Source organism: Strongylocentrotus purpuratus, unplaced genomic scaffold, assembly GCF_000002235.5.
Source record: "Strongylocentrotus purpuratus isolate Spur 01 unplaced genomic scaffold, Spur_5.0 spur5_scaffold_18, whole genome shotgun sequence".
Classification (NCBI taxonomy): Eukaryota; Metazoa; Echinodermata; class Echinoidea; order Camarodonta; family Strongylocentrotidae; genus Strongylocentrotus; species Strongylocentrotus purpuratus.
The window spans coordinates 10,666,848-10,684,265 of record NW_022145603.1 but is presented as its reverse complement, the minus strand read 5'-3'; the positions used below and the strand labels follow the sequence as shown (position 1 = coordinate 10,684,265).

Sequence of the window (17,418 nt, the reverse complement as noted above, 5' to 3'; positions counted from 1 at the left end):
TGTTCATGAAAATGTATGATGAAAAAAAAAAAAAAAAGATGCAGAAACCAATAAATCAATTCAAATAAAAAAAAAATGCCTACAACACCCGGTATTCAAAGGCGGTCTCCCATCCAATTACTGACCAGGCCCTATGTTTCTTGACTTCGGTGATCGGACGAGAACCGGTATGTTCAGCATGGTATGGTCGTAGACAAAAGACTCGTCAATTTAAACCTATTTAAAATTAAACAATGACGTCACCATCTGATTTCTTTCAATGGGGTGGTAGTAGTAGTTTCAGATGTTCATGATTGTTTCAAAGTGCCCGACTGGGTGAGGAAACGGATTTAGCCCGAACGCCTCTTCTCCAACTAAGAGACTGTGTCCTCTGTAGATGGAGCTCTTGTTCAACTATATTATTGGGGGTATCAATAATAGTCCAGAGCTGCACTTCTATGCCTTGTTGAGATCAGGTCCCCCTGGGGAAGAGGAATATAACAAGCTAACGTCATATTCCAAATAAGCCTTTGAGCAAACCTAGTACCTCGACACGCGATATATAGTATTCACCTTGTCTTTGTTTATGACGTAATGGTCATCATGCGCAAAGAGTGTGCGCATTGACACTGTCTTGGAAACGGTTGCGGATAAAACATTTTGCCATAATGCTACATGGAGGATGGAAGAAAAGAAAAAGGAGGAGCCGGGCAGGGATGGGATGGGGGGGGGGGAGGGGCGGGAGTTTGTTATAGAGGTGAAGGAGGGAAGGAAGGACGGAGTTAGAGGTCGATAATAAGCTTCTTTTAGAAGGGAAGAGTCACCAAAAACTCGTCATCCTTTTTTTTGCTCCCCGTCTTTCCTCCAGATAAGCGTGAACACTTGAAATATTGTATGAAGCCATGTTATGTTCATGAAAATGTATGATGAAAAAAAAAGAAAAAAAAGATGCAGAAACCAATAAATCAATTCAAATAAAAAAAAAATGCCTACAACACCCGGTATTCAAAGGCGGTCTCCCATCCAATTACTGACCAGGCCCTATGTTTCTTGACTTCGGTGATCGGACGAGAACCGGTATGTTCAGCATGGTATGGTCGTAGACAAAAGACTCGTCAATTTAAACCTATTTAAAATTAAACAATGACGTCACCATCTGATTTCTTTCAATGGGGTGGTAGTAGTAGTTTCAGATGTTCATGATTGTTTCAAAGTGCCCGACTGGGTGAGGAAACGGATTTAGCCCGAACGCCTCTTCTCCAACTAAGAGACTGTGTCCTCTGTAGATGGAGCTCTTGTTCAACTATATTATTGGGGTATCAATAATAGTCCAGAGCTGCACTTCTATGCCTTGTTGAGATCAGGTCCCCCTGGGGAAGAGGAATATAACAAGCTAACGTCATATTCCAAATAAGCCTTTGAGCAAACCTAGTACCTCGACACGCGATATATAGTATTCACCTTGTCTTTGTTTATGACGTAATGGTCATCATGCGCAAAGAGTGTGCGCATTGACACTGTCTTGGAAACGGTTGCGGATAAAACATTTTGCCATAATGCTACATGGAGGATGGAAGAAAAGAAAAAGGAGGAGCCGGGCAGGGATGGGATGGGGGGGGGGAGGGGCGGGAGTTTGTTATAGAGGTGAAGGAGGGAAGGAAGGACGGAGTTAGAGGTCGATAATAAGCTTCTTTTAGAAGGGAAGAGTCACCAAAAACTCGTCATCCTTTTTTTTGCTCCCCGTCTTTCCTCCAGATAAGCGTGAACACTTGAAATATTGTATGAAGCCATGTTATGTTCATGAAAATGTATGATGAAAAAAAAAGAAAAAAAGATGCAGAAACCAATAAATCAATTCAAATAAAAAAAAAATGCCTACAACACCCGGTATTCAAAGGCGGTCTCCCATCCAATTACTGACCAGGCCCTATGTTTCTTGACTTCGGTGATCGGACGAGAACCGGTATGTTCAGCATGGTATGGTCGTAGACAAAAGACTCGTCAATTTAAACCTATTTAAAATTAAACAATGACGTCACCATCTGATTTCTTTCAATGGGGTGGTAGTAGTAGTTTCAGATGTTCATGATTGTTTCAAAGTGCCCGACTGGGTGAGGAAACGGATTTAGCCCGAACGCCTCTTCTCCAACTAAGAGACTGTGTCCTCTGTAGATGGAGCTCTTGTTCAACTATATTATTGGGGTATCAATAATAGTCCAGAGCTGCACTTCTATGCCTTGTTGAGATCAGGTCCCCCTGGGGAAGAGGAATATAACAAGCTAACGTCATATTCCAAATAAGCCTTTGAGCAAACCTAGTACCTCGACACGCGATATATAGTATTCACCTTGTCTTTGTTTATGACGTAATGGTCATCATGCGCAAAGAGTGTGCGCATTGACACTGTCTTGGAAACGGTTGCGGATAAAACATTTTGCCATAATGCTACATGGAGGATGGAAGAAAAGAAAAAGGAGGAGCCGGGCAGGGATGGGATGGGGGGGGGGGAGGGGCGGGAGTTTGTTATAGAGGTGAAGGAGGGAAGGAAGGACGGAGTTAGAGGTCGATAATAAGCTTCTTTTAGAAGGGAAGAGTCACCAAAAACTCGTCATCCTTTTTTTTGCTCCCCGTCTTTCCTCCAGATAAGCGTGAACACTTGAAATATTGTATGAAGCCATGTTATGTTCATGAAAATGTATGATGAAAAAAAAAGAAAAAAAGATGCAGAAACCAATAAATCAATTCAAATAAAAAAAAAATGCCTACAACACCCGGTATTCAAAGGCGGTCTCCCATCCAATTACTGACCAGGCCCTATGTTTCTTGACTTCGGTGATCGGACGAGAACCGGTATGTTCAGCATGGTATGGTCGTAGACAAAAGACTCGTCAATTTAAACCTATTTAAATTAAACAATGACGTCACCATCTGATTTCTTTCAATGGGGTGGTAGTAGTAGTTTCAGATGTTCATGATTGTTTCAAAGTGCCCGACTGGGTGAGGAAACGGATTTAGCCCGAACGCCTCTTCTCCAACTAAGAGACTGTGTCCTCTGTAGATGGAGCTCTTGTTCAACTATATTATTGGGGTATCAATAATAGTCCAGAGCTGCACTTCTATGCCTTGTTGAGATCAGGTCCCCCTGGGGAAGAGGAATATAACAAGCTAACGTCATATTCCAAATAAGCCTTTGAGCAAACCTAGTACCTCGACACGCGATATATAGTATTCACCTTGTCTTTGTTTATGACGTAATGGTCATCATGCGCAAAGAGTGTGCGCATTGACACTGTCTTGGAAACGGTTGCGGATAAAACATTTTGCCATAATGCTACATGGAGGATGGAAGAAAAGAAAAAGGAGGAGCCGGGCAGGGATGGGATGGGGGGGGGGGGAGGGGCGGGAGTTTGTTATAGAGGTGAAGGAGGGAAGGAAGGACGGAGTTAGAGGTCGATAATAAGCTTCTTTTAGAAGGGAAGAGTCACCAAAAACTCGTCATCCTTTTTTTTGCTCCCCGTCTTTCCTCCAGATAAGCGTGAACACTTGAAATATTGTATGAAGCCATGTTATGTTCATGAAAATGTATGATGAAAAAAAAAGAAAAAAAGATGCAGAAACCAATAAATCAATTCAAATAAAAAAAAAATGCCTACAACACCCGGTATTCAAAGGCGGTCTCCCATCCAATTACTGACCAGGCCCTATGTTTCTTGACTTCGGTGATCGGACGAGAACCGGTATGTTCAGCATGGTATGGTCGTAGACAAAAGACTCGTCAATTTAAACCTATTTAAAATTAAACAATGACGTCACCATCTGATTTCTTTCAATGGGGTGGTAGTAGTAGTTTCAGATGTTCATGATTGTTTCAAAGTGCCCGACTGGGTGAGGAAACGGATTTAGCCCGAACGCCTCTTCTCCAACTAAGAGACTGTGTCCTCTGTAGATGGAGCTCTTGTTCAACTATATTATTGGGGGTATCAATAATAGTCCAGAGCTGCACTTCTATGCCTTGTTGAGATCAGGTCCCCCTGGGGAAGAGGAATATAACAAGCTAACGTCATATTCCAAATAAGCCTTTGAGCAAACCTAGTACCTCGACACGCGATATATAGTATTCACCTTGTCTTTGTTTATGACGTAATGGTCATCATGCGCAAAGAGTGTGCGCATTGACACTGTCTTGGAAACGGTTGCGGATAAAACATTTTGCCATAATGCTACATGGAGGATGGAAGAAAAGAAAAAGGAGGAGCCGGGCAGGGATGGGATGGGGGGGGGGGGGGCGGGAGTTTGTTATAGAGGTGAAGGAGGGAAGGAAGGACGGAGTTAGAGGTCGATAATAAGCTTCTTTTAGAAGGGAAGAGTCACCAAAAACTCGTCATCCTTTTTTTTGCTCCCCGTCTTTCCTCCAGATAAGCGTGAACACTTGAAATATTGTATGAAGCCATGTTATGTTCATGAAAATGTATGATGAAAAAAAAAAAAAAAAGATGCAGAAACCAATAAATCAATTCAAATAAAAAAAAAATGCCTACAACACCCGGTATTCAAAGGCGGTCTCCCATCCAATTACTGACCAGGCCCTATGTTTCTTGACTTCGGTGATCGGACGAGAACCGGTATGTTCAGCATGGTATGGTCGTAGACAAAAGACTCGTCAATTTAAACCTATTTAAAATTAAACAATGACGTCACCATCTGATTTCTTTCAATGGGGTGGTAGTAGTAGTTTCAGATGTTCATGATTGTTTCAAAGTGCCCGACTGGGTGAGGAAACGGATTTAGCCCGAACGCCTCTTCTCCAACTAAGAGACTGTGTCCTCTGTAGATGGAGCTCTTGTTCAACTATATTATTGGGGTATCAATAATAGTCCAGAGCTGCACTTCTATGCCTTGTTGAGATCAGGTCCCCCTGGGGAAGAGGAATATAACAAGCTAACGTCATATTCCAAATAAGCCTTTGAGCAAACCTAGTACCTCGACACGCGATATATAGTATTCACCTTGTCTTTGTTTATGACGTAATGGTCATCATGCGCAAAGAGTGTGCGCATTGACACTGTCTTGGAAACGGTTGCGGATAAAACATTTTGCCATAATGCTACATGGAGGATGGAAGAAAAGAAAAAGGAGGAGCCGGGCAGGGATGGGATGGGGGGGGGGGGAGGGGCGGGAGTTTGTTATAGAGGTGAAGGAGGGAAGGAAGGACGGAGTTAGAGGTCGATAATAAGCTTCTTTTAGAAGGGAAGAGTCACCAAAAACTCGTCATCCTTTTTTTTGCTCCCCGTCTTTCCTCCAGATAAGCGTGAACACTTGAAATATTGTATGAAGCCATGTTATGTTCATGAAAATGTATGATGAAAAAAAAGAAAAAAAGATGCAGAAACCAATAAATCAATTCAAATAAAAAAAAAATGCCTACAACACCCGGTATTCAAAGGCGGTCTCCCATCCAATTACTGACCAGGCCCTATGTTTCTTGACTTCGGTGATCGGACGAGAACCGGTATGTTCAGCATGGTATGGTCGTAGACAAAAGACTCGTCAATTTAAACCTATTTAACATTAAACAATGACGTCACCATCTGATTTCTTTCAATGGGGTGGTAGTAGTAGTTTCAGATGTTCATGATTGTTTCAAAGTGCCCGACTGGGTGAGGAAACGGATTTAGCCCGAACGCCTCTTCTCCAACTAAGAGACTGTGTCCTCTGTAGATGGAGCTCTTGTTCAACTATATTATTGGGGTATCAATAATAGTCCAGAGCTGCACTTCTATGCCTTGTTGAGATCAGGTCCCCCTGGGGAAGAGGAATATAACAAGCTAACGTCATATTCCAAATAAGCCTTTGAGCAAACCTAGTACCTCGACACGCGATATATAGTATTCACCTTGTCTTTGTTTATGACGTAATGGTCATCATGCGCAAAGAGTGTGCGCATTGACACTGTCTTGGAAACGGTTGCGGATAAAACATTTTGCCATAATGCTACATGGAGGATGGAAGAAAAGAAAAAGGAGGAGCCGGGCAGGGATGGGATGGGGGGGGGGGAGGGGCGGGAGTTTGTTATAGAGGTGAAGGAGGGAAGGAAGGACGGAGTTAGAGGTCGATAATAAGCTTCTTTTAGAAGGGAAGAGTCACCAAAAACTCGTCATCCTTTTTTTTGCTCCCCGTCTTTCCTCCAGATAAGCGTGAACACTTGAAATATTGTATGAAGCCATGTTATGTTCATGAAAATGTATGATGAAAAAAAAAGAAAAAAAGATGCAGAAACCAATAAATCAATTCAAATAAAAAAAAAATGCCTACAACACCCGGTATTCAAAGGCGGTCTCCCATCCAATTACTGACCAGGCCCTATGTTTCTTGACTTCGGTGATCGGACGAGAACCGGTATGTTCAGCATGGTATGGTCGTAGACAAAAGACTCGTCAATTTAAACCTATTTAACATTAAACAATGACGTCACCATCTGATTTCTTTCAATGGGGTGGTAGTAGTAGTTTCAGATGTTCATGATTGTTTCAAAGTGCCCGACTGGGTGAGGAAACGGATTTAGCCCGAACGCCTCTTCTCCAACTAAGAGACTGTGTCCTCTGTAGATGGAGCTCTTGTTCAACTATATTATTGGGGGTATCAATAATAGTCCAGAGCTGCACTTCTATGCCTTGTTGAGATCAGGTCCCCCTGGGGAAGAGGAATATAACAAGCTAACGTCATATTCCAAATAAGCCTTTGAGCAAACCTAGTACCTCGACACGCGATATATAGTATTCACCTTGTCTTTGTTTATGACGTAATGGTCATCATGCGCAAAGAGTGTGCGCATTGACACTGTCTTGGAAACGGTTGCGGATAAAACATTTTGCCATAATGCTACATGGAGGATGGAAGAAAAGAAAAAGGAGGAGCCGGGCAGGGATGGGATGGGGGGGGGGGGGCGGGAGTTTGTTATAGAGGTGAAGGAGGGAAGGAAGGACGGAGTTAGAGGTCGATAATAAGCTTCTTTTAGAAGGGAAGAGTCACCAAAAACTCGTCATCCTTTTTTTTGCTCCCCGTCTTTCCTCCAGATAAGCGTGAACACTTGAAATATTGTATGAAGCCATGTTATGTTCATGAAAATGTATGATGAAAAAAAAAAAAAAAAGATGCAGAAACCAATAAATCAATTCAAATAAAAAAAAAATGCCTACAACACCCGGTATTCAAAGGCGGTCTCCCATCCAATTACTGACCAGGCCCTATGTTTCTTGACTTCGGTGATCGGACGAGAACCGGTATGTTCAGCATGGTATGGTCGTAGACAAAAGACTCGTCAATTTAAACCTATTTAAATTAAACAATGACGTCACCATCTGATTTCTTTCAATGGGGTGGTAGTAGTAGTTTCAGATGTTCATGATTGTTTCAAAGTGCCCGACTGGGTGAGGAAACGGATTTAGCCCGAACGCCTCTTCTCCAACTAAGAGACTGTGTCCTCTGTAGATGGAGCTCTTGTTCAACTATATTATTGGGGGTATCAATAATAGTCCAGAGCTGCACTTCTATGCCTTGTTGAGATCAGGTCCCCCTGGGGAAGAGGAATATAACAAGCTAACGTCATATTCCAAATAAGCCTTTGAGCAAACCTAGTACCTCGACACGCGATATATAGTATTCACCTTGTCTTTGTTTATGACGTAATGGTCATCATGCGCAAAGAGTGTGCGCATTGACACTGTCTTGGAAACGGTTGCGGATAAAACATTTTGCCATAATGCTACATGGAGGATGGAAGAAAAGAAAAAGGAGGAGCCGGGCAGGGATGGGATGGGGGGGGGGGGAGGGGCGGGAGTTTGTTATAGAGGTGAAGGAGGGAAGGAAGGACGGAGTTAGAGGTCGATAATAAGCTTCTTTTAGAAGGGAAGAGTCACCAAAAACTCGTCATCCTTTTTTTTGCTCCCCGTCTTTCCTCCAGATAAGCGTGAACACTTGAAATATTGTATGAAGCCATGTTATGTTCATGAAAATGTATGATGAAAAAAAAAAGAAAAAAAGATGCAGAAACCAATAAATCAATTCAAATAAAAAAAAAATGCCTACAACACCCGGTATTCAAAGGCGGTCTCCCATCCAATTACTGACCAGGCCCTATGTTTCTTGACTTCGGTGATCGGACGAGAACCGGTATGTTCAGCATGGTATGGTCGTAGACAAAAGACTCGTCAATTTAAACCTATTTAACATTAAACAATGACGTCACCATCTGATTTCTTTCAATGGGGTGGTAGTAGTAGTTTCAGATGTTCATGATTGTTTCAAAGTGCCCGACTGGGTGAGGAAACGGATTTAGCCCGAACGCCTCTTCTCCAACTAAGAGACTGTGTCCTCTGTAGATGGAGCTCTTGTTCAACTATATTATTGGGGGTATCAATAATAGTCCAGAGCTGCACTTCTATGCCTTGTTGAGATCAGGTCCCCCTGGGGAAGAGGAATATAACAAGCTAACGTCATATTCCAAATAAGCCTTTGAGCAAACCTAGTACCTCGACACGCGATATATAGTATTCACCTTGTCTTTGTTTATGACGTAATGGTCATCATGCGCAAAGAGTGTGCGCATTGACACTGTCTTGGAAACGGTTGCGGATAAAACATTTTGCCATAATGCTACATGGAGGATGGAAGAAAAGAAAAAGGAGGAGCCGGGCAGGGATGGGATGGGGGGGGGGGAGGGGCGGGAGTTTGTTATAGAGGTGAAGGAGGGAAGGAAGGACGGAGTTAGAGGTCGATAATAAGCTTCTTTTAGAAGGGAAGAGTCACCAAAAACTCGTCATCCTTTTTTTTGCTCCCCGTCTTTCCTCCAGATAAGCGTGAACACTTGAAATATTGTATGAAGCCATGTTATGTTCATGAAAATGTATGATGAAAAAAAAAGAAAAAAAGATGCAGAAACCAATAAATCAATTCAAATAAAAAAAAAATGCCTACAACACCCGGTATTCAAAGGCGGTCTCCCATCCAATTACTGACCAGGCCCTATGTTTCTTGACTTCGGTGATCGGACGAGAACCGGTATGTTCAGCATGGTATGGTCGTAGACAAAAGACTCGTCAATTTAAACCTATTTAACATTAAACAATGACGTCACCATCTGATTTCTTTCAATGGGGTGGTAGTAGTAGTTTCAGATGTTCATGATTGTTTCAAAGTGCCCGACTGGGTGAGGAAACGGATTTAGCCCGAACGCCTCTTCTCCAACTAAGAGACTGTGTCCTCTGTAGATGGAGCTCTTGTTCAACTATATTATTGGGGGTATCAATAATAGTCCAGAGCTGCACTTCTATGCCTTGTTGAGATCAGGTCCCCCTGGGGAAGAGGAATATAACAAGCTAACGTCATATTCCAAATAAGCCTTTGAGCAAACCTAGTACCTCGACACGCGATATATAGTATTCACCTTGTCTTTGTTTATGACGTAATGGTCATCATGCGCAAAGAGTGTGCGCATTGACACTGTCTTGGAAACGGTTGCGGATAAAACATTTTGCCATAATGCTACATGGAGGATGGAAGAAAAGAAAAAGGAGGAGCCGGGCAGGGATGGGATGGGGGGGGGGGAGGGGCGGGAGTTTGTTATAGAGGTGAAGGAGGGAAGGAAGGACGGAGTTAGAGGTCGATAATAAGCTTCTTTTAGAAGGGAAGAGTCACCAAAAACTCGTCATCCTTTTTTTTGCTCCCCGTCTTTCCTCCAGATAAGCGTGAACACTTGAAATATTGTATGAAGCCATGTTATGTTCATGAAAATGTATGATGAAAAAAAAAGAAAAAAAGATGCAGAAACCAATAAATCAATTCAAATAAAAAAAAAATGCCTACAACACCCGGTATTCAAAGGCGGTCTCCCATCCAATTACTGACCAGGCCCTATGTTTCTTGACTTCGGTGATCGGACGAGAACCGGTATGTTCAGCATGGTATGGTCGTAGACAAAAGACTCGTCAATTTAAACCTATTTAACATTAAACAATGACGTCACCATCTGATTTCTTTCAATGGGGTGGTAGTAGTAGTTTCAGATGTTCATGATTGTTTCAAAGTGCCCGACTGGGTGAGGAAACGGATTTAGCCCGAACGCCTCTTCTCCAACTAAGAGACTGTGTCCTCTGTAGATGGAGCTCTTGTTCAACTATATTATTGGGGGTATCAATAATAGTCCAGAGCTGCACTTCTATGCCTTGTTGAGATCAGGTCCCCCTGGGGAAGAGGAATATAACAAGCTAACGTCATATTCCAAATAAGCCTTTGAGCAAACCTAGTACCTCGACACGCGATATATAGTATTCACCTTGTCTTTGTTTATGACGTAATGGTCATCATGCGCAAAGAGTGTGCGCATTGACACTGTCTTGGAAACGGTTGCGGATAAAACATTTTGCCATAATGCTACATGGAGGATGGAAGAAAAGAAAAAGGAGGAGCCGGGCAGGGATGGGATGGGGGGGGGGGAGGGGCGGGAGTTTGTTATAGAGGTGAAGGAGGGAAGGAAGGACGGAGTTAGAGGTCGATAATAAGCTTCTTTTAGAAGGGAAGAGTCACCAAAAACTCGTCATCCTTTTTTTTGCTCCCCGTCTTTCCTCCAGATAAGCGTGAACACTTGAAATATTGTATGAAGCCATGTTATGTTCATGAAAATGTATGATGAAAAAAAAAAAAAAAAGATGCAGAAACCAATAAATCAATTCAAATAAAAAAAAAATGCCTACAACACCCGGTATTCAAAGGCGGTCTCCCATCCAATTACTGACCAGGCCCTATGTTTCTTGACTTCGGTGATCGGACGAGAACCGGTATGTTCAGCATGGTATGGTCGTAGACAAAAGACTCGTCAATTTAAACCTATTTAACATTAAACAATGACGTCACCATCTGATTTCTTTCAATGGGGTGGTAGTAGTAGTTTCAGATGTTCATGATTGTTTCAAAGTGCCCGACTGGGTGAGGAAACGGATTTAGCCCGAACGCCTCTTCTCCAACTAAGAGACTGTGTCCTCTGTAGATGGAGCTCTTGTTCAACTATATTATTGGGGGTATCAATAATAGTCCAGAGCTGCACTTCTATGCCTTGTTGAGATCAGGTCCCCCTGGGGAAGAGGAATATAACAAGCTAACGTCATATTCCAAATAAGCCTTTGAGCAAACCTAGTACCTCGACACGCGATATATAGTATTCACCTTGTCTTTGTTTATGACGTAATGGTCATCATGCGCAAAGAGTGTGCGCATTGACACTGTCTTGGAAACGGTTGCGGATAAAACATTTTGCCATAATGCTACATGGAGGATGGAAGAAAAGAAAAAGGAGGAGCCGGGCAGGGATGGGATGGGGGGGGGGGAGGGGCGGGAGTTTGTTATAGAGGTGAAGGAGGGAAGGAAGGACGGAGTTAGAGGTCGATAATAAGCTTCTTTTAGAAGGGAAGAGTCACCAAAAACTCGTCATCCTTTTTTTTGCTCCCCGTCTTTCCTCCAGATAAGCGTGAACACTTGAAATATTGTATGAAGCCATGTTATGTTCATGAAAATGTATGATGAAAAAAAAAAAAAAAAGATGCAGAAACCAATAAATCAATTCAAATAAAAAAAAAATGCCTACAACACCCGGTATTCAAAGGCGGTCTCCCATCCAATTACTGACCAGGCCCTATGTTTCTTGACTTCGGTGATCGGACGAGAACCGGTATGTTCAGCATGGTATGGTCGTAGACAAAAGACTCGTCAATTTAAACCTATTTAACATTAAACAATGACGTCACCATCTGATTTCTTTCAATGGGGTGGTAGTAGTAGTTTCAGATGTTCATGATTGTTTCAAAGTGCCCGACTGGGTGAGGAAACGGATTTAGCCCGAACGCCTCTTCTCCAACTAAGAGACTGTGTCCTCTGTAGATGGAGCTCTTGTTCAACTATATTATTGGGGGTATCAATAATAGTCCAGAGCTGCACTTCTATGCCTTGTTGAGATCAGGTCCCCCTGGGGAAGAGGAATATAACAAGCTAACGTCATATTCCAAATAAGCCTTTGAGCAAACCTAGTACCTCGACACGCGATATATAGTATTCACCTTGTCTTTGTTTATGACGTAATGGTCATCATGCGCAAAGAGTGTGCGCATTGACACTGTCTTGGAAACGGTTGCGGATAAAACATTTTGCCATAATGCTACATGGAGGATGGAAGAAAAGAAAAAGGAGGAGCCGGGCAGGGATGGGATGGGGGGGGGGGGAGGGGCGGGAGTTTGTTATAGAGGTGAAGGAGGGAAGGAAGGACGGAGTTAGAGGTCGATAATAAGCTTCTTTTAGAAGGGAAGAGTCACCAAAAACTCGTCATCCTTTTTTTTGCTCCCCGTCTTTCCTCCAGATAAGCGTGAACACTTGAAATATTGTATGAAGCCATGTTATGTTCATGAAAATGTATGATGAAAAAAAAAGAAAAAAAAGATGCAGAAACCAATAAATCAATTCAAATAAAAAAAAAATGCCTACAACACCCGGTATTCAAAGGCGGTCTCCCATCCAATTACTGACCAGGCCCTATGTTTCTTGACTTCGGTGATCGGACGAGAACCGGTATGTTCAGCATGGTATGGTCGTAGACAAAAGACTCGTCAATTTAAACCTATTTAACATTAAACAATGACGTCACCATCTGATTTCTTTCAATGGGGTGGTAGTAGTAGTTTCAGATGTTCATGATTGTTTCAAAGTGCCCGACTGGGTGAGGAAACGGATTTAGCCCGAACGCCTCTTCTCCAACTAAGAGACTGTGTCCTCTGTAGATGGAGCTCTTGTTCAACTATATTATTGGGGGTATCAATAATAGTCCAGAGCTGCACTTCTATGCCTTGTTGAGATCAGGTCCCCCTGGGGAAGAGGAATATAACAAGCTAACGTCATATTCCAAATAAGCCTTTGAGCAAACCTAGTACCTCGACACGCGATATATAGTATTCACCTTGTCTTTGTTTATGACGTAATGGTCATCATGCGCAAAGAGTGTGCGCATTGACACTGTCTTGGAAACGGTTGCGGATAAAACATTTTGCCATAATGCTACATGGAGGATGGAAGAAAAGAAAAAGGAGGAGCCGGGCAGGGATGGGATGGGGGGGGGGGAGGGGCGGGAGTTTGTTATAGAGGTGAAGGAGGGAAGGAAGGACGGAGTTAGAGGTCGATAATAAGCTTCTTTTAGAAGGGAAGAGTCACCAAAAACTCGTCATCCTTTTTTTTGCTCCCCGTCTTTCCTCCAGATAAGCGTGAACACTTGAAATATTGTATGAAGCCATGTTATGTTCATGAAAATGTATGATGAAAAAAAAAGAAAAAAAATGCAGAAACCAATAAATCAATTCAAATAAAAAAAAAATGCCTACAACACCCGGTATTCAAAGGCGGTCTCCCATCCAATTACTGACCAGGCCCTATGTTTCTTGACTTCGGTGATCGGACGAGAACCGGTATGTTCAGCATGGTATGGTCGTAGACAAAAGACTCGTCAATTTAAACCTATTTAACATTAAACAATGACGTCACCATCTGATTTCTTTCAATGGGGTGGTAGTAGTAGTTTCAGATGTTCATGATTGTTTCAAAGTGCCCGACTGGGTGAGGAAACGGATTTAGCCCGAACGCCTCTTCTCCAACTAAGAGACTGTGTCCTCTGTAGATGGAGCTCTTGTTCAACTATATTATTGGGGGTATCAATAATAGTCCAGAGCTGCACTTCTATGCCTTGTTGAGATCAGGTCCCCCTGGGGAAGAGGAATATAACAAGCTAACGTCATATTCCAAATAAGCCTTTGAGCAAACCTAGTACCTCGACACGCGATATATAGTATTCACCTTGTCTTTGTTTATGACGTAATGGTCATCATGCGCAAAGAGTGTGCGCATTGACACTGTCTTGGAAACGGTTGCGGATAAAACATTTTGCCATAATGCTACATGGAGGATGGAAGAAAAGAAAAAGGAGGAGCCGGGCAGGGATGGGATGGGGGGGGGGGAGGGGCGGGAGTTTGTTATAGAGGTGAAGGAGGGAAGGAAGGACGGAGTTAGAGGTCGATAATAAGCTTCTTTTAGAAGGGAAGAGTCACCAAAAACTCGTCATCCTTTTTTTTGCTCCCCGTCTTTCCTCCAGATAAGCGTGAACACTTGAAATATTGTATGAAGCCATGTTATGTTCATGAAAATGTATGATGAAAAAAAAAGAAAAAAAGATGCAGAAACCAATAAATCAATTCAAATAAAAAAAAAATGCCTACAACACCCGGTATTCAAAGGCGGTCTCCCATCCAATTACTGACCAGGCCCTATGTTTCTTGACTTCGGTGATCGGACGAGAACCGGTATGTTCAGCATGGTATGGTCGTAGACAAAAGACTCGTCAATTTAAACCTATTTAACATTAAACAATGACGTCACCATCTGATTTCTTTCAATGGGGTGGTAGTAGTAGTTTCAGATGTTCATGATTGTTTCAAAGTGCCCGACTGGGTGAGGAAACGGATTTAGCCCGAACGCCTCTTCTCCAACTAAGAGACTGTGTCCTCTGTAGATGGAGCTCTTGTTCAACTATATTATTGGGGGTATCAATAATAGTCCAGAGCTGCACTTCTATGCCTTGTTGAGATCAGGTCCCCCTGGGGAAGAGGAATATAACAAGCTAACGTCATATTCCAAATAAGCCTTTGAGCAAACCTAGTACCTCGACACGCGATATATAGTATTCACCTTGTCTTTGTTTATGACGTAATGGTCATCATGCGCAAAGAGTGTGCGCATTGACACTGTCTTGGAAACGGTTGCGGATAAAACATTTTGCCATAATGCTACATGGAGGATGGAAGAAAAGAAAAAGGAGGAGCCGGGCAGGGATGGGATGGGGGGGGGGGGAGGGGCGGGAGTTTGTTATAGAGGTGAAGGAGGGAAGGAAGGACGGAGTTAGAGGTCGATAATAAGCTTCTTTTAGAAGGGAAGAGTCACCAAAAACTCGTCATCCTTTTTTTTGCTCCCCGTCTTTCCTCCAGATAAGCGTGAACACTTGAAATATTGTATGAAGCCATGTTATGTTCATGAAAATGTATGATGAAAAAAAAAGAAAAAAAAGATGCAGAAACCAATAAATCAATTCAAATAAAAAAAAAATGCCTACAACACCCGGTATTCAAAGGCGGTCTCCCATCCAATTACTGACCAGGCCCTATGTTTCTTGACTTCGGTGATCGGACGAGAACCGGTATGTTCAGCATGGTATGGTCGTAGACAAAAGACTCGTCAATTTAAACCTATTTAACATTAAACAATGACGTCACCATCTGATTTCTTTCAATGGGGTGGTAGTAGTAGTTTCAGATGTTCATGATTGTTTCAAAGTGCCCGACTGGGTGAGGAAACGGATTTAGCCCGAACGCCTCTTCTCCAACTAAGAGACTGTGTCCTCTGTAGATGGAGCTCTTGTTCAACTATATTATTGGGGGTATCAATAATAGTCCAGAGCTGCACTTCTATGCCTTGTTGAGATCAGGTCCCCCTGGGGAAGAGGAATATAACAAGCTAACGTCATATTCCAAATAAGCCTTTGAGCAAACCTAGTACCTCGACACGCGATATATAGTATTCACCTTGTCTTTGTTTATGACGTAATGGTCATCATGCGCAAAGAGTGTGCGCATTGACACTGTCTTGGAAACGGTTGCGGATAAAACATTTTGCCATAATGCTACATGGAGGATGGAAGAAAAGAAAAAGGAGGAGCCGGGCAGGGATGGGATGGGGGGGGGGGAGGGGCGGGAGTTTGTTATAGAGGTGAAGGAGGGAAGGAAGGACGGAGTTAGAGGTCGATAATAAGCTTCTTTTAGAAGGGAAGAGTCACCAAAAACTCGTCATCCTTTTTTTTGCTCCCCGTCTTTCCTCCAGATAAGCGTGAACACTTGAAATATTGTATGAAGCCATGTTATGTTCATGAAAATGTATGATGAAAAAAAGAAAAAAAAGATGCAGAAACCAATAAATCAATTCAAATAAAAAAAAAATGCCTACAACACCCGGTATTCAAAGGCGGTCTCCCATCCAATTACTGACCAGGCCCTATGTTTCTTGACTTCGGTGATCGGACGAGAACCGGTATGTTCAGCATGGTATGGTCGTAGACAAAAGACTCGTCAATTTAAACCTATTTAACATTAAACAATGACGTCACCATCTGATTTCTTTCAATGGGGTGGTAGTAGTAGTTTCAGATGTTCATGATTGTTTCAAAGTGCCCGACTGGGTGAGGAAACGGATTTAGCCCGAACGCCTCTTCTCCAACTAAGAGACTGTGTCCTCTGTAGATGGAGCTCTTGTTCAACTATATTATTGGGGGTATCAATAATAGTCCAGAGCTGCACTTCTATGCCTTGTTGAGATCAGGTCCCCCTGGGGAAGAGGAATATAACAAGCTAACGTCATATTCCAAATAAGCCTTTGAGCAAACCTAGTACCTCGACACGCGATATATAGTATTCACCTTGTCTTTGTTTATGACGTAATGGTCATCATGCGCAAAGAGTGTGCGCATTGACACTGTCTTGGAAACGGTTGCGGATAAAACATTTTGCCATAATGCTACATGGAGGATGGAAGAAAAGAAAAAGGAGGAGCCGGGCAGGGATGGGATGGGGGGGGGGGGAGGGGCGGGAGTTTGTTATAGAGGTGAAGGAGGGAAGGAAGGACGGAGTTAGAGGTCGATAATAAGCTTCTTTTAGAAGGGAAGAGTCACCAAAAACTCGTCATCCTTTTTTTTGCTCCCCGTCTTTCCTCCAGATAAGCGTGAACACTTGAAATATTGTATGAAGCCATGTTATGTTCATGAAAATGTATGATGAAAAAAAAAAAAAAAAAGATGCAGAAACCAATAAATCAATTCAAATAAAAAAAAAATGCCTACAACACCCGGTATTCAAAGGCGGTCTCCCATCCAATTACTGACCAGGCCCTATGTTTCTTGACTTCGGTGATCGGACGAGAACCGGTATGTTCAGCATGGTATGGTCGTAGACAAAAGACTCGTCAATTTAAACCTATTTAACATTAAACAATGACGTCACCATCTGATTTCTTTCAATGGGGTGGTAGTAGTAGTTTCAGATGTTCATGATTGTTTCAAAGTGCCCGACTGGGTGAGGAAACGGATTTAGCCCGAACGCCTCTTCTCCAACTAAGAGACTGTGTCCTCTGTAGATGGAGCTCTTGTTCAACTATATTATTGGGGGTATCAATAATAGTCCAGAGCTGCACTTCTATGCCTTGTTGAGATCAGGTCCCCCTGGGGAAGAGGAATATAACAAGCTAACGTCATATTCCAAATAAGCCTTTGAGCAAACCTAGTACCTCGACACGCGATATATAGTATTCACCTTG

At 42.7% G+C, this 17,418-nt stretch overlaps 20 pseudogenes; all 20 read right to left on the bottom strand.

The window, feature by feature from the left end:
• Positions 1-76: 76 nt before the first annotated feature.
• LOC115925710 lies at positions 77-195 on the bottom strand (annotated as a pseudogene).
• Positions 196-965: 770 nt separating this feature from the next.
• LOC115925709 lies at positions 966-1,084 on the bottom strand (annotated as a pseudogene).
• Positions 1,085-1,851: 767 nt separating this feature from the next.
• On the bottom strand, positions 1,852-1,970 carry LOC115925708 (annotated as a pseudogene).
• A 768-nt stretch (positions 1,971-2,738) lies between these two features.
• On the bottom strand, positions 2,739-2,857 carry LOC115925707 (annotated as a pseudogene).
• Positions 2,858-3,625: 768 nt separating this feature from the next.
• Positions 3,626-3,744, bottom strand: LOC115925706 (annotated as a pseudogene).
• Positions 3,745-4,510: 766 nt separating this feature from the next.
• On the bottom strand, positions 4,511-4,629 carry LOC115925704 (annotated as a pseudogene).
• Positions 4,630-5,397: 768 nt separating this feature from the next.
• Positions 5,398-5,516, bottom strand: LOC115925703 (annotated as a pseudogene).
• Positions 5,517-6,284: 768 nt separating this feature from the next.
• LOC115925702 lies at positions 6,285-6,403 on the bottom strand (annotated as a pseudogene).
• Positions 6,404-7,168: 765 nt separating this feature from the next.
• On the bottom strand, positions 7,169-7,287 carry LOC115925701 (annotated as a pseudogene).
• Positions 7,288-8,057: 770 nt separating this feature from the next.
• LOC115925700 lies at positions 8,058-8,176 on the bottom strand (annotated as a pseudogene).
• Positions 8,177-8,945: 769 nt separating this feature from the next.
• LOC115925699 lies at positions 8,946-9,064 on the bottom strand (annotated as a pseudogene).
• Positions 9,065-9,833: 769 nt separating this feature from the next.
• Positions 9,834-9,952, bottom strand: LOC115925698 (annotated as a pseudogene).
• A 768-nt stretch (positions 9,953-10,720) lies between these two features.
• LOC115925697 lies at positions 10,721-10,839 on the bottom strand (annotated as a pseudogene).
• A 768-nt stretch (positions 10,840-11,607) lies between these two features.
• LOC115925695 lies at positions 11,608-11,726 on the bottom strand (annotated as a pseudogene).
• A 771-nt stretch (positions 11,727-12,497) lies between these two features.
• On the bottom strand, positions 12,498-12,616 carry LOC115925694 (annotated as a pseudogene).
• A 768-nt stretch (positions 12,617-13,384) lies between these two features.
• LOC115925692 lies at positions 13,385-13,503 on the bottom strand (annotated as a pseudogene).
• Positions 13,504-14,272: 769 nt separating this feature from the next.
• Positions 14,273-14,391, bottom strand: LOC115925691 (annotated as a pseudogene).
• A 771-nt stretch (positions 14,392-15,162) lies between these two features.
• LOC115925689 lies at positions 15,163-15,281 on the bottom strand (annotated as a pseudogene).
• Positions 15,282-16,049: 768 nt separating this feature from the next.
• Positions 16,050-16,168, bottom strand: LOC115925688 (annotated as a pseudogene).
• Positions 16,169-16,938: 770 nt separating this feature from the next.
• Positions 16,939-17,057, bottom strand: LOC115925687 (annotated as a pseudogene).
• Positions 17,058-17,418: the final 361 nt, after the last annotated feature.